The 13,910-nt window shown below is 45.3% G+C and overlaps 1 pseudogene; it reads left to right on the top strand.

The window, feature by feature from the left end:
• Positions 1 to 4,273: 4,273 nt before the first annotated feature.
• Positions 4,274 to 5,383, top strand: LOC100580296 (annotated as a pseudogene).
• The last annotated feature ends 8,527 nt before the right edge of the window (positions 5,384 to 13,910 follow it).

The raw sequence follows: 13,910 nt of genomic DNA, 5'->3' as shown, positions 1-13,910 counted from the left end.
ACTCCTTACCTCAAGTGATCCACCTGCCTTGGCCTCCCAAAGTACTGAGATTATAGGTGTGAGCCACCACGCCTGGCCTGATCTCCCTTCTTTTTCTTAAAAACAAGAGATGAAATTACCATGTGAGAGCTGCTCTCCCTGTAACAAGAGAAAAGAAACATTCTTATCATCTGGGAGGTTGAGACTGAGAGAATCCTGTACAAACAAACCTTATTTTAAAAATTGTTGTCTTCCTTTAGCCTCCACATTCTTTTTTTTTTTTTTTTTTTTTTTTGAGATGGAGTCTCGCTCTGGCACCCAGGCTGGAGTGCAGTGGTGCAATCTCGGCTCACTGCAAGCTCCACCTCCCGGGTTCACGCCATTCTCCTGCCTCAGCCTCCCCAGTAGCTGGGACTACAGGTGCCCCCCACCATGCCTGGCTGATTTTTTGTATTTTTAGTAGAGACGGAGTTTCACCGTGTTAGCCAGGATAGTCTCGATCTCCTGACCTCGTGTTTTCCCCTCTCGGCCTCCCAGAGTGCTGGGATTACAGGCGTGAGCCATCGCGCCCAGCCTACATTTTCATTACTTTTCCACAATTGTTTAATGCAGTATTAAAGTATTTAGGTTTTGCCAGTTCTTTCGGTTTAATATCCTTATGCGGGCTCCTCTGTCACAGAAAACTTTCATTAAATAAATTTGTATGTTTCTGTTTTGTTAGTCTATCTAATGCCAAATTAATTATCAGGCCCAACCAGAGACCCCAAAAGAGTAGAGGTAATGTTTTACCTCCCCTATGCACCTATTATTGTCTCTAAATATCATTTCCAATTAAAAGGAATCAGAGAGCTTTGAGGAAATGGCTGAATCCAGGTCTGGGACAGAAAAGGTACAAAATGAATTTGGAAAATTTTATCCCACCAGATAGCAAGTAAGCTATCAGAGATTACTAGGGATGTGTCAAAAGGATTTAGGAGCCAACCTGAAGAGGCACTCACTGGCCAAATATGGAACAATTTGAATATCAATAAGAATAATAACTGTGGCCAGGTGCGGTGGCTCACACCTGTAATCCCAATACTTTGGGAGGCTGAGGTGGGTGGATCACCTGATGTCGGGAGTTTGAGACCAGCCTGGCCAACATGGAGAAACTCTGCCTCTACTAAAAATAAAAATTAGCCGGGTGTGGTGGCTTATGCCTGTAACACCAGCTATTTGGGAGGCTGAGGCAGGAGAAGCGCTTGAACCCGGGAGGCGGAGGTTGTGGTGAGCTGACACTGCACCATTACACTCCAGCCTGGGCAACAAGAGTGCAACTCCATCTCAAACAAACAAACAAAAAGAATAATAACTGCAATGGATTGAAGCATATTAATGATATTTGAATACATGAAATAATAATGAGACTTTAAATATTGGTGATTGTTGGAGGATGTTAGGGAACCAACTCATCCTTTTGAAAACTGGTAAATAAAGGGAAATAAGCATATATCCTGTCTTCCCGTATGTACTCTATCATTAGTAAACAAATATTAGAGAATAGGAAGTTTCTCTTTATATATATTCCAACTAACACATGAAGATGGAATAATTGAATTTGATATAATCATTTTTCAAATGGTAATGAATTAAATATCATTTATGACTCCTAACATCACAAAGAGAGAGATAACCAAATATCATGGGCCTCCTGATAGAAGAATACAACACTGCCTATGAAGTAGTCATCCCCCCAACCCCCCAGAAATTTGAACCTGAATCTCATCAAGCCTCTAGATCCAATATGCCAGAAATATGGAGGAGAGAAACATTAAATGACATCATATGAAGGCAATAGCAAAATCCAGATTATGGAAAACTATAGGAGGAACAACTCATTTTCTTCAATACATAAATTGCAAGAATAAAACAAAGATAGAGGCTGGGCACAGTGGCTCATGCCTGTAATCCCAGCACTTTGAGAGGCCAAGGCGGGCAGATCACGAGGTCAGGAGCTCGAGACCAGCCTGACCAACATGGTGAAATCCCGTCTCTACTAAAAATACAAAAATTAGCCGGGCATGGTGGTGCTTGCCTGTAATCCCAGCTCCTCAGGAGGCTGAGGCAGGAGAATTGCTTGAACCTGGGAGGCAGAGGTTGCGGTGAGCCGAGATTGAGCCATTGCACTCCAGCTTGGGGGACAGAGTGAAACTCCGTCTCAAGAAAAAACAGAAAAAGAACTGACAATACAAATGTTGGAGAGGATGTGGAGCAATGAGAACACTCATACACTCTGATGAGAGTGTAAAATAATACAACTATTTTGAAAGCTCTTTGATAGCTTCTTAAAAAGTTGAATATATATCAAGCAAGGAGGCCAGGCACGGCTACTTGCTACCTGGTGGGATAAAATTTTCCAAATTCATTTTGTACATTTTCTGCCCCAGACCTGGATTCAGCCATTTCCTCATGCTTGTAACCCCAGCACTTTGGGAGGCCAAGGCAGGCAAATCACTTGAGTTCAGGAGTTCGAGACCAGCCTGGCCAATGTGGGGAAACCCGCCTCTACTAGAAATACAAAAATTAGCCGGGTGTGGTGGCATGTGCCTATAATTCCAGCTACTCAGGAGGCGGAGGTAGGAGAATCGCTTGAACCTGGGAGGCAGAGGTTGCAATGAGCTGCGATTGCACCTCTGAGATTGCACCTGGGCAACAGAGCGAGACTGTCTCAAAAAATAAAAATAAAAATAAATTTAAAAATAAATAAATAAATTAGGCATGGTAGCTCACTCGCACCTGTAATCCCAGCTACTTGAGAGGCTGAGGGTGAAATATCACTTGAGCCCAGGAATTCCAGGCTGCAGTGAGCTATGATCATACCATAGCACTTCACCCTGGGCAACAGAGCAAGACCCCATCTCTAAAAAAAAAGTTGACTATACATGTACCCTATGACCCAGAAAATCCACCTCTAGGTATTTATCCAACAGAAATAAAAACAAGAATGTTCTAGGCATCTGTATTTTAAAAACTGGGAAAACCCAGCTATGGAAGTTACATCAATGGTTGCTTGTGGAAGGACTGACTGGGAAGAGGCATGAAGGAACTTTGTGGCCTGATAGAAATGTTCTATATCTGGAAATGTATTCATCAAGACTGACTGAGTGACAAAAAAGCAAAAACAAAAACACCACCTGATGGAATGGTGTAATTGAGATTTGAGCATTTCAGTTCATGTTAAATATATCTCAGTCTTTTTTTTTTTCTTTTTTTTTTGGGAGATAGAGTTTCACTCTGTCACCTAGGCTGGAGTGCAGTGGCTCGATTCTGGCTCACCGCAACCTCCACCTCCGGGTTCAAGCAATTCTCCTGCCTCAGCCTCCCAAGTAGCTAGGATTACAGGCGTGTGCCACCATGCCCAGCTAATTTTGTGTATTTAGTAGAGACGGGGTTTCACCATGTTAGTCAGGCTGATATCGAACTCCCGACCTCTGGTGACCTGCATGCGTCGGCCTCCCAAAGTGCTGGGATTACAGGTGTGAGCCACCATGCCAGGCCATCTCAGTCATTTAAATGGTGTTCCCACATGTGCGCGCGCACACACACACACACACACAGATGTTAGAAAAGAGACTAAGAAGGCAATCACACTGTGTAGACCTTCCCTGGATCCTAACTGAAACATTTTGATATTTTTTTTTTTTTTTTTGAGACGGAGTCTCGCTCTGTCGCCCAGGCTGGAGTGCAGTGGCGCAATCTCAGCTCACTGCAAGCTCCGCCTCCCGGGTTCACGCCATTCTCCTGCCTCAGCCTCTCCGAGTAGCTGGGACTACAGACGCCCGCCACCATGCCCGGCTAATTTTTTGTATTTTTTTTTTAGTAGAGACGGGGTTTCACCGTGGTCTGGATCTCCTGACCTCGTGATCCGCCCACCTCGGCCTCCCAAAGTGCTGGGATTACAAGCGTGAGCCACCGCGCCCGGCCAACATTTTGATTTTTTAAATTTATCACATTTATGAGACAATTGGAAATTTGAACAGTGATTGGAATTTGATAACATTAAGGAGTTACCATTATTTTAACTATGATAACTGTATTGAGGTGATTATATAAAATAAAGGCTTTGCAGGAAGGACAATGAAGATCCGGGGCCACAGGCTGCCCCCTGTGCAGCGGGAAGTAGCAAGAGACCAGTGCCCCAGCAGAGCCTGTCTGTCCGGCTCATCTACCATTACAGGGACATCTCTGCCCATGGGGCTGAAAGACCCCAACCTTTCCCCACGCTAAAGCTGCAGGGTATTGAGGTACTGGCCAGATGTCTTCCCACAAAGGATCTGTGGTGGCATGGGGCAATGGGGCTTCCTGCCAGTAACAGGGAAACTGACATGGTGGAACTAGCTGAACTGGGACCCCTTCTATAAGAGAAGGAGAGATGGGTTATCACCAACCCAACTAAAGCTGAAGAAGTGCAAACATGTCCAATGCCCAGGAAAAGGAAGAGAAGGCGAAGCTACTGATGCACTGCACTTCCACCATGCCACGGAGAAGATGGAGGAGTTTGTGTATAAGCTCTGGGAGGGACATTGGAGGGTCATCCCATATGATGTGGTCCCTGACTGGCTGAAGGACAGTGACTACCTGCTACATGGCCATAGACCACCCATGCCTTCCTTTTGGGCTTGCTTCAAGAGCATCTTCCACACCCGTGAGGAAACGGGCAACATCTGGACCCATTGGCTTGGTTTCATGCTGTTTCTCTTTTGGGGATCTTGACCATGCTCAAACTAAATATGTACTTCATGCCCTCTCTACAGGAGAAAGTGGTCTGGGGACGTACTTTGTGGGTGTAGTGCTCTGCCTCAGCTCCTCCTGGCTATTCCACACTGTCTATTGTCATTCAGGGAAGTCTCTCAGACTTTTTCCAAACTAGACTATTCAGCGATTGCTCTACTGATTACGAGGAGCTTTGTCCCCTGCTCCGTTACTCCCACTGTTCCCGACAACCACAGCTCATCTGCCTCTTCTTTGTGTTCTGGGCATTTCTGCCATCACGGTGGTACAGTGGGACCGATTTCCACTCCTAAGCACCAGCAAACACAGCAGGAGCACTGCTGGGACTTAGCTTGAGTGTTACTGTGCCTGTCATGCATTTTCCTATCACTGAAGCTTTGTCAGGGCCAGCGCCATGGGCTGGATGGGCTGGTCCCTCCTCACAGCTGTGATGCACATCACGGGAGCTGGCCTTTATGCTGCGCGAATTCCTGAATGCTTATTTCCTGGAAAATTTGACACATGGTTCCAGTTTCATCAGATTCCCCATGTCCTGGTGGTGGCAGCAGCCTTTGTCCACTTCTCTGGGGTCTCCAACCTTCAGGAATTCCATTATGGACTAGAAGGTGGCTATACTGATGACTTCCTTCTCTGAGCCTTCCCACTTGAGGGGTGAAGGAGAAATTTCTCAAGTGCTTTTAAAAATAACTTCTGGCAGGCACAGTGACTCATGCCTGTAATCCCAGTTCTTTGGGAGGCCAAAGTGGGAGGGTGCTTGAGCACAGGAGTTTGAAGCTACAGTGAGCTATGATCATGTCACCGCATTCCAGCTTAGACAAAAGACCCTGTCTCTATAAAAAATTAAAATTCAAAATAAAAATATCTTCTTTGCTGAAGTGAGGGAAAGAGTCTGAGTTGCCTGGAGGAAACCTCTTAGAGAATTCAACATCAACCAAGTTTCAGCTCACTTCTACATTCACTAGGCCCTGAACTTTCCATTTCCACTTCCCTAGTTGGGGAGGGGGAATGGTCAAACCTAGCCATTTCTTTCCTCAAGTCTTCCTCCTCAACAAGGCAACTACGGGCCCCTCACAGAGACAGTACTTTGAAACTCACGTTGAGATTTTGCCCTCTCCTCCAACCATTTTTGGAAAAAGTTACGGACTGCAACTTTTTCAATTCCTTTTTTTTTTTTTTTTGGAGCCAGAGTCTCGCTCTGTTGCCTAGGTTGGAGTGCAGTGGTGCAATATCGGCTCACTGCAAGCTCCGCCTCCCAGGTTCATGCCATTCTCTTGCCTCAGCCTCCAGAGTAGCTGGGACTACAGGCACCTGCCACCATGCCTGGCTAATTTTTTGTATTTTTAGTAGAGACGGGGTTTCACTGTGTTAGCCAGGATGGTCTCGATCTCCTGATCTCCTGATCCACCTGCCTCAGTCTCCCAAAGTGCTGGGATTACAGGTGTGAGCCACTGCTCCCGGCCTCTTTTTTTTTTTTTTTTTTTTTTTTGAGACAGAGTTTTGCTTTTGTTGCCCAGGCTGCCGTGCAATGGGGTAATCTCGGCTCACTGTAACCTCTGCCTCCTGGGTTCAAGTGATTCTCCTGCCTCAGCCTCCTGAGTAGCTGAGATTACAGGCACCTGTCATCACGCCCGGCTAACTTTTTGCATTTTTAGTAGAGACGGGGTTTCATCATGTTGGCTAGGCTGGTGTTGAACTTCTGACCTTAGGTGATCCACCTGTCTTGGCCTCCCAAAGGGCTGGGATTACAGGCATGAGCCACCACGCCTGGTCTAATTTTTGTATTAGTAGAGATGGGGTTTCACCATGTTGGTCATGCTGGTCTTGAACTCCTTACCTCGTGATCTGCCCGCCTCTGCCTCCCAAAGGGCTGGGATTTCAGGCGTGAGCCACCAAGCCCGGCTCAAAATTCTGTCTTTTTACTAGAAGAAAACGATCCCTCCGTTACCCACATCCTTACTTTGTATCCTGGCTTATAACAGGCCATCAATTTTTTTTTTTTTTGAGATGGGGTCTCGCTCTGTTGTCCAGGCTAGAGTGCAGTGGCATGATCTTGACTCACTGCAACCTCCATTTCCGGGGCTCAAGCGACTTTCCTTCCTCAGCCTCCCGAGTAGCTGGGATTACAGGCACCTGCTGCCACCACACCAGGCTAATTTTTGTATTTTTAGTAGAGACAGTGTTTCACCATGTTGGCCAGGCTGAGGTCTCGAACTCCTGACCTCAAGTGTTCCGCCCGCCTCAGCCTCCCAAAGTGCTGGGATTACAGGCGTGAGGCACTGCACCCAGCCTGAGCCACCATGCCTGGCCAGGCCATCCATTTTTGTAGCACTTCTTTTTTTGAGATGGATTCTCACTCTGTTTCCCAGGCTAGAGTGCACTGGCATAACCTCAGCTCACTGCAACCTCTGCCTCCTGTGCTCAAGCAATCCTCCTGCCTCATAGAGGCGTGTGCCACAACACTTGGCTAATTTTTGTATTTTTAGTAGAGACAGGGTTTCGCCATGTTGGCCAGGCTGATCTTGAACTCCTGACCTTAAGTGATCCACCCACTTTGGCCTCCCACAGTGCTGGGATTACAGGCGTGAGCCACCAGGCCACTCCACACCCAGCCCTGTAGCACACTTTAAAACAATTATGTGGGCACGGTGGTGCATGCCTGTTGTGGGGGGGGTAGGGCTGAGGCAGGAGAATCGCTGAACCCAGGTGGCAGAGGTTGCAGTGAGCTGGGATTGCGCCATTGCACTCCAGCCTGGGCAACTTGAAACTCCATCTCAAAAACAAAAAACAAAAATACAATTATATAATCTGGTCCCATCTTTCTAGGGCCACCTGGATCTGCCTACACAGGAGGAAAAATAAAGCCACCAACTTTTACATAGCCCCGCTAATCATGGAAGTGTGTCCAGGCTTCAAATAACTTGAGTTTTAATTTCTTAAATTAAAATTGGGAAAGATATTTAATATTTAATACTAAGCATTAAAACAAAACCTGCTAGCATTGTTATGTATCCTGATGCAAAGACTATGATGTTAATATAGTACAGAAGACAAAAAATAAAATAGAATAAAAATAAAGGCTTTCTCTTCCAGAGTCATATACTGAAATGTTTATAGATACCATTATTTCATGGCTGGGGTTTGCTTCATAATAATCTGGAAGGACAGTGGGTGGAGGCTAACTGGACCAAGACTGACCATGAGTTGACAATTGTTGATGCTGGATGATAGGAAATGAACATTCATTATTCTGCTCTGTACGCTTTTGTGTATGTTTGAAGTTTTTCATGGAGTATGAATGAACTATACACAACAGGGAATAAATCTCACAAATATTAAGCCGAACAAAAGCTGGACCAAAAAAGCAAGCATACAGTATGATTCCATTTACATAAAGTTTAAAACAGGCAAAATAAATCCATGATGTTAGAAATCGTAATAATGGTGGCTGGGTGTGGTGGCTCACACCTGTAATCCCCGCACTTTGGGAGGCTGAGGTAGGTGGATCACCTGAGGTCAGCAGTTCGAGACCAGCCTGGCCAACATGGTTAAACCCTGACTTGACTAAAAATACAAAAATTAGCTGCGCATGGTGGCAGGTGCCTGTAATCCCAGCTACTTGGGAGGCTGAAGCAGGAGGATCACTTGAATCCAGGAGGTGGAGGTTGCAGTGAGCCGAAATCGTGCCATTACACTCCAGCCTGGGCAACTAGGGTGAAACTCCTTTTCAAAAAAAAAAAAAAAAAAAGAAATCAGAATAATGGTTACCCTTGGGAAGTAACAACTGAGAGGAGTCAAGGGGTTTCTGCTGTGTGGGAAATACTCTTTATGGTCTAGGTATTGGTAACATAAGTATCTTTGTAAAAATTCATCAAACTGTACACTTATGATTTAAGTCCTTTTTTGTATAAAACCTATACTTTAAAGATGTTTTGATTTGCAAAATAAAAAGTAAAAGTAAATAAACAGTAAAAATGGTTGTATATCCTATGATAGCTATTCCTACACCAAATATAAGTGGATATTTTAGGAAGACAACTCTACTAATAATAATATGCTCAATTCTGTTAATAGAAACAAGGAAACAAGTACCCAAAACCCAGAAAGCAAACTCAGTCAGTAACTAACTCTCTCTCTTTTTTTTTTTTTGAGACAGGATCTCACTGTGTTGCCCAGGCTGGAGTGCAGTAGCATAATTTCGGCTCACTGCAACCTCCACCTCCTGAGTTCTAACAATCCTCCTGCCTCAGCCTCCCTAGTAGCTGGAACTACAGGCATGTGCCACCAAACCCGGCTAATTATTGTGTATTTGTAGAGATGAAGTCACACTTTGTTGCCCAGGCTGGTCTCAAACTCCTGGGCTCCAGCGATCCACTGGCCTCAGCCTCCTAAATTGCTAGGGTTATGGGCATGAGCCACTGTGCCTGGTCTACCTCAGCCTTTTGTGGGTGTTTTGTTTTGTTTTGTTTTGTTTTGTTTTTTGTTTTGGTTTGGTTTGGTTTGGTTTTGTTGAGACGAAGTTTTGTTCTTGTTGCCCAGGCTGGAGTGCCATGGTGCCATCTCGGCTCACTGCAACCTCTGCCTCCCAAGTTCAAGCAATTATTCTGCCTTAGCCTCCCGAGTAGCTGGGATTACAGGCATGCGCCACCACGCCTGGCTAATTTTTTTTGTATTTTTAATAGAGACGGGGTTTCTCCATGTTGGTCAGGATGGTCTCAATCCCCTGACCTCGTGATCCACCCGCCTCGGCCTCCCAAAGTGCTGGGATTACAGGCGTGAGCCACTGCGCCCGGCCCTACCTCTTTTGAATGGATCAGTATTTCACCAAAGTATCTGACAGGCAGTAAAACGGATTGATATATACACATATATACACACAGAGAGGCTAATAAACATTAAAATGCCCCAAGCAATACTAAGTCCACAAGGCCTACTCTTGTATGTAAGTAACAATATGGCAGTTTGACTTACTATATTTGACTAAATTCTTAGTTTGACTAAATAATACATACATACACATATCCTACAACATATGTAATCTTGTTTTTCAAGGCATCAAGGAGCAATCTCAGCTTCAAATCTCTGATTTGAAATCACTTCAAATCTCTGATAAACACACTCTGCTTTTCCCTGTTGTAAAAGAAACTATAAAACAAAAAGTGAACCCCAACCTTCCCCAGCCTACTGAATGGAGCTCCTATGGGCCAATGGGACCCCAGAGAAACCTGAAAAACTGAATTTCCTGCCATGACGGGAAGGGGGGTCCAAAACACCTCGTTATCCCCTCACCCTTTTGGAGGTGAGGTACAACTGACCAGCATTAACATTGAAACAGAGATCATAAGACAGAACAGACTCTTTGTGGCAATAAGATACCAAATTTCAACCTGACTCTGGTAGAGCATCACATGACAGATAGCAGATCCTGAAGAAAATCAAAATATTTTACCTCAAAATAGATTTATTTGACATATTTTGAAATGGCCCTGCAAAGCCATCTTTCATGGGGGAAATTTGCATCTGTAGAGAATCTCCGTTAATGCAGCCAGGCCTTTCCCAGATCTAGGAGAGATTAGAGTCTGACACCTTTTAAGGTGTGAAAAGAAACATTTACCATTTATTCTCTCCGGAGGAAGAGCCTGGAGGCTTCATCTAAATAAAAACATTGGCTTCCACAAGCCGCTTTATCTTAACTCAAGCATTTCTTTCTACTGACTTCAAGCCTTTAGACAAAGCTTAATTCTTTCTACCAACTGCCAGTTAGATAATCTTTGAATCCACCTATGACTTCTAAGGTCCCCTGAACCCTTTCTCCCAACCCCCATCATCCCCAACCCCTCACTTTGAGATGTCCTGCCATTCTGGGCCAAATTAATGTATATCCTTACATATATTGATTTATGTCTTTGCCTGTAACTTCTTTCTCCCTAAAATGTATAAAACTAAATTGTAACCCAACCACTTTGGGTGCACTTTCTCAGTGATGCAGGATTTTTTGCTCCTTAGCTCAGCTAATCCAGGTTCTTGTCTTATGACCAGGGAGAATTAGGTACACAGACACATGGAAGGGAGAGGAGGGTGGAATGTATTAAATGAAAGGAAAACTCTCAGCAAAGAGAGGGGGTCTTGCAAGCAGGTTTCCACCTCACAGATTGAATACCATGACTACCACACACGAGCTGAAGAGGCCAGGCTCCTTCCCTGCATAAGGTGTGAATTCCTGGTGGCTCCACCCCATTCCCCCAGTGCATGTGGGCCTCCAGTAGGCTGCGGGCATGCCCAAGCTAAGCGCCCTGTGCAGGTTCCCTTATTTACACAAAACATATGTTGTAAACACTTGCGAGGGGGCCGGGCACAGTGGCTCACACCTGTAATCCCAGCATTTTGGGAGGCTGAGGTGGGCGGATCACTTGAGGCCAGGAGTTTGAGACCACCCTGGGCAACATGGCGAAAACCCATGTCTATCAGAAAATACAAAAATAAGCTGGTTATGGTGCATGCGCCTGTTGTCTCAGTTACTGGGGAGGCTGAGGCAGGAGAATCGCTTGAACCTGGGAGGCGGAGATTGCAGTGAGCCAACATCATGCCACTGCACTCCAGCCTGGGTGATAGAGAGAGACCCTGTCTCAAAAAAAACAAAACAAAACAAACAAAAAAACACTTGTGGGGCATGTCGGAGATTCTCCGGGTCCCTTCCTTATCTGCCCAGGCCTTTGGCTGCCTCCTGCCTCTATCAACAGGACTTCTTGAGACCATTCCCCAGGCCAGGGTCATTTGTATTGGCTCAGAATAATCCTCTTTGAATATTTTATAGAGTTTGGGTTTTTCTCGTTAACGATATACATACTCTCTCACCAATACAATATAAAAGCTGGATAAGACCCACCAATCTGAACCACTTTCTAATGGGATGCAGTCCTCTATTTAATATAAAAACAAAATCCACTGTGTGACCTTCCTTGACTACCTCAAATTCATTACCTTGTCCACATCACACATCCGGTAAAGAGTGGAATAATAACTTTTTTTTTTTAAGATGGAGTTTCACTGTTCTTGCCCAGGCTGGAGTGCAATGGTGTGATCCCGGCTCACTGCAACCTCCACTTCCCAGGTTCAAGTGAATCTCCTGCCTTAGCCTCCCAAGTAGCTGGGATTAGAGGCACATGCCACCACGCCCAGCTAATTTTTGTATTTTTAGTAGAGATGGGTTTTCACCATGTTGGCCAGGCTGGTCTCGAATTCCTGACCTCAGGTGATCTGCCCACCTCCCAAAGTGCTGGGATTACAGGTGTGAGCCACCGTGCCAGGCTGCAGTTAGAACCATTAACCATTATAATTACAGGTCTCATGATAAAGCTTTAGAAAGGCAGTGATGTTAAGACACTTTCCACTCATCCCTCAGGCCCACACTTTACTCTTCTAATATTTCAACTGGTGTTCCCCTTAGAATAAGCAAATAAATGGATATTTTTCCCTTATAACTCAGGTTCCCTTAAGAGATTAAGTTTATTATCCATGATAATTTTAGATAAGAGTTCAGGGTCAAAGGAAATATTATATCTCCCTCAACTGCTTATTAATACTTACGAGATACTGAAATTCATCCCCACCCGAATCTCGTGTTGAATTGTAATCCCCAATGCTGTGGCCTGGTCGGAGGTGTTTGGATCATGGGAGAGGATTCCTCGTGGCTTGGTGCTGTCTTTGTGATAGTGAGTGAGTTATTGCAAGATCTGGTCATTTAAAAGTGTGGGCGGCCGGGCGCGGTGGCTCACGCTTGTAATCCCAGCACTTTGGGAGGCCGAGGCGGGCGGATCACGAGGTCAGGAGATCGAGACCACGGTGAAACCCCGTCTCTACTAAAAATACAAAAAATTAGCCGGGCGTGGTGGCGGGCGCCTGTAGTCCCAGCTACTCGGAGAGGCTGAGGCAGGAGAATGGCGTGAACCCGGAAGGCGGAGCTTGCAGTGAGCCGAGATTGCGCCACTGCACTCCAGCCTGGGCGACAGAGCGAGACTCCGTCTCAAAAAAAAAAAAAAAAAAAAAAAAAAAAGTGTGGGCACCTCCCTGCCTTCCCTTGCTTCTGCTCTGGTCATGTGACATGTCTGCTCCCACTTCACCTTCCTCCATGAGTGAAAGTTTCCTGAGACCTCCCCAGAAGCCAAGCAAAGGCGGGCACCATGCTTCCTGTACAGCCTGCAGACCATGAGCCAATTAAACCCCTTTTCTTTATAAATTACCCAGTCCCAGGTATTTCTTCACAGCAATGCAAGAATGACCTAACACAGGTATGTTTCATTCTGCTATTAGAAATAAAGGGAAACGGGTCTTCCGTTTCTGACCATGATCAAATAGCTTGGATTGGACTAACCTCCCACAGAACAACTGTAAAGACTACCCAACAGGCCGGGCACGGTGGCTCATGCCTGTAATCCCAGCACCTTGGGAGGCCGAGGTGGGCGGACCAACTGCGGTCAGGAGTTCGAGACCAGCCTGGTCAACATGGTGAAACCCCGTCTCTACTAAAAACATACAAAAATTAGTCAGGCGTGGTGGTGTGTGCCTATAATCCCAACTACTCTACTCAGGAGGCTGAGGCAGGAGAACTGCTATAACCCAGGAGGTAGAGGTTGCAGTAAGCAGAGATCATGCCACTGCACTCCAGCCTGGGCAACAGAGTGAGACTCTGTCTCAAAAAAAAAAAAAATAAATAAAAAAAAATAAAAAAAAAAAAGAACTACACATCATACTTAAATTGATTGTGTGGCCAAACTGTTGGTGCCCCACTCAGATCTCCTTGGGTCCCTTTTCCCAGTCCCATGTACTCACTTGTCAGCAACTATAGCAAATACTTTGTTGCTAATAATTTACACTTGCAATCTTTAGAGTATGCATTCTCAACAGGGGCAATAATTGATTCTTGGGGAGCAAAAAGTGTATAAAGTTTTTTTTTTTGAGACTGAGTTTTGCTCTGTCGCCCAGACAGGAACACAGTGGCACGATCTTGGTTCACTGCAACCTCTGCTTCCCGGATTCAAGCGATTCTCCTGCCTCAGCCTATGGAGTAGCTAGGATTACAGGCGTGCAACACTAGGCCCAGTTAATTTTTTGTATTTTTAGTAGAGATGGGGTTTCACCATGTTGGCCAGGCTAGTCTCAAACTC

Source organism: Nomascus leucogenys, chromosome 5 (genome assembly GCF_006542625.1).
Source record: "Nomascus leucogenys isolate Asia chromosome 5, Asia_NLE_v1, whole genome shotgun sequence".
In the NCBI taxonomy this organism is placed as follows: domain Eukaryota; kingdom Metazoa; phylum Chordata; class Mammalia; order Primates; family Hylobatidae; genus Nomascus; species Nomascus leucogenys.
This window is presented reverse-complemented; position numbering and strand designations above follow the sequence as displayed.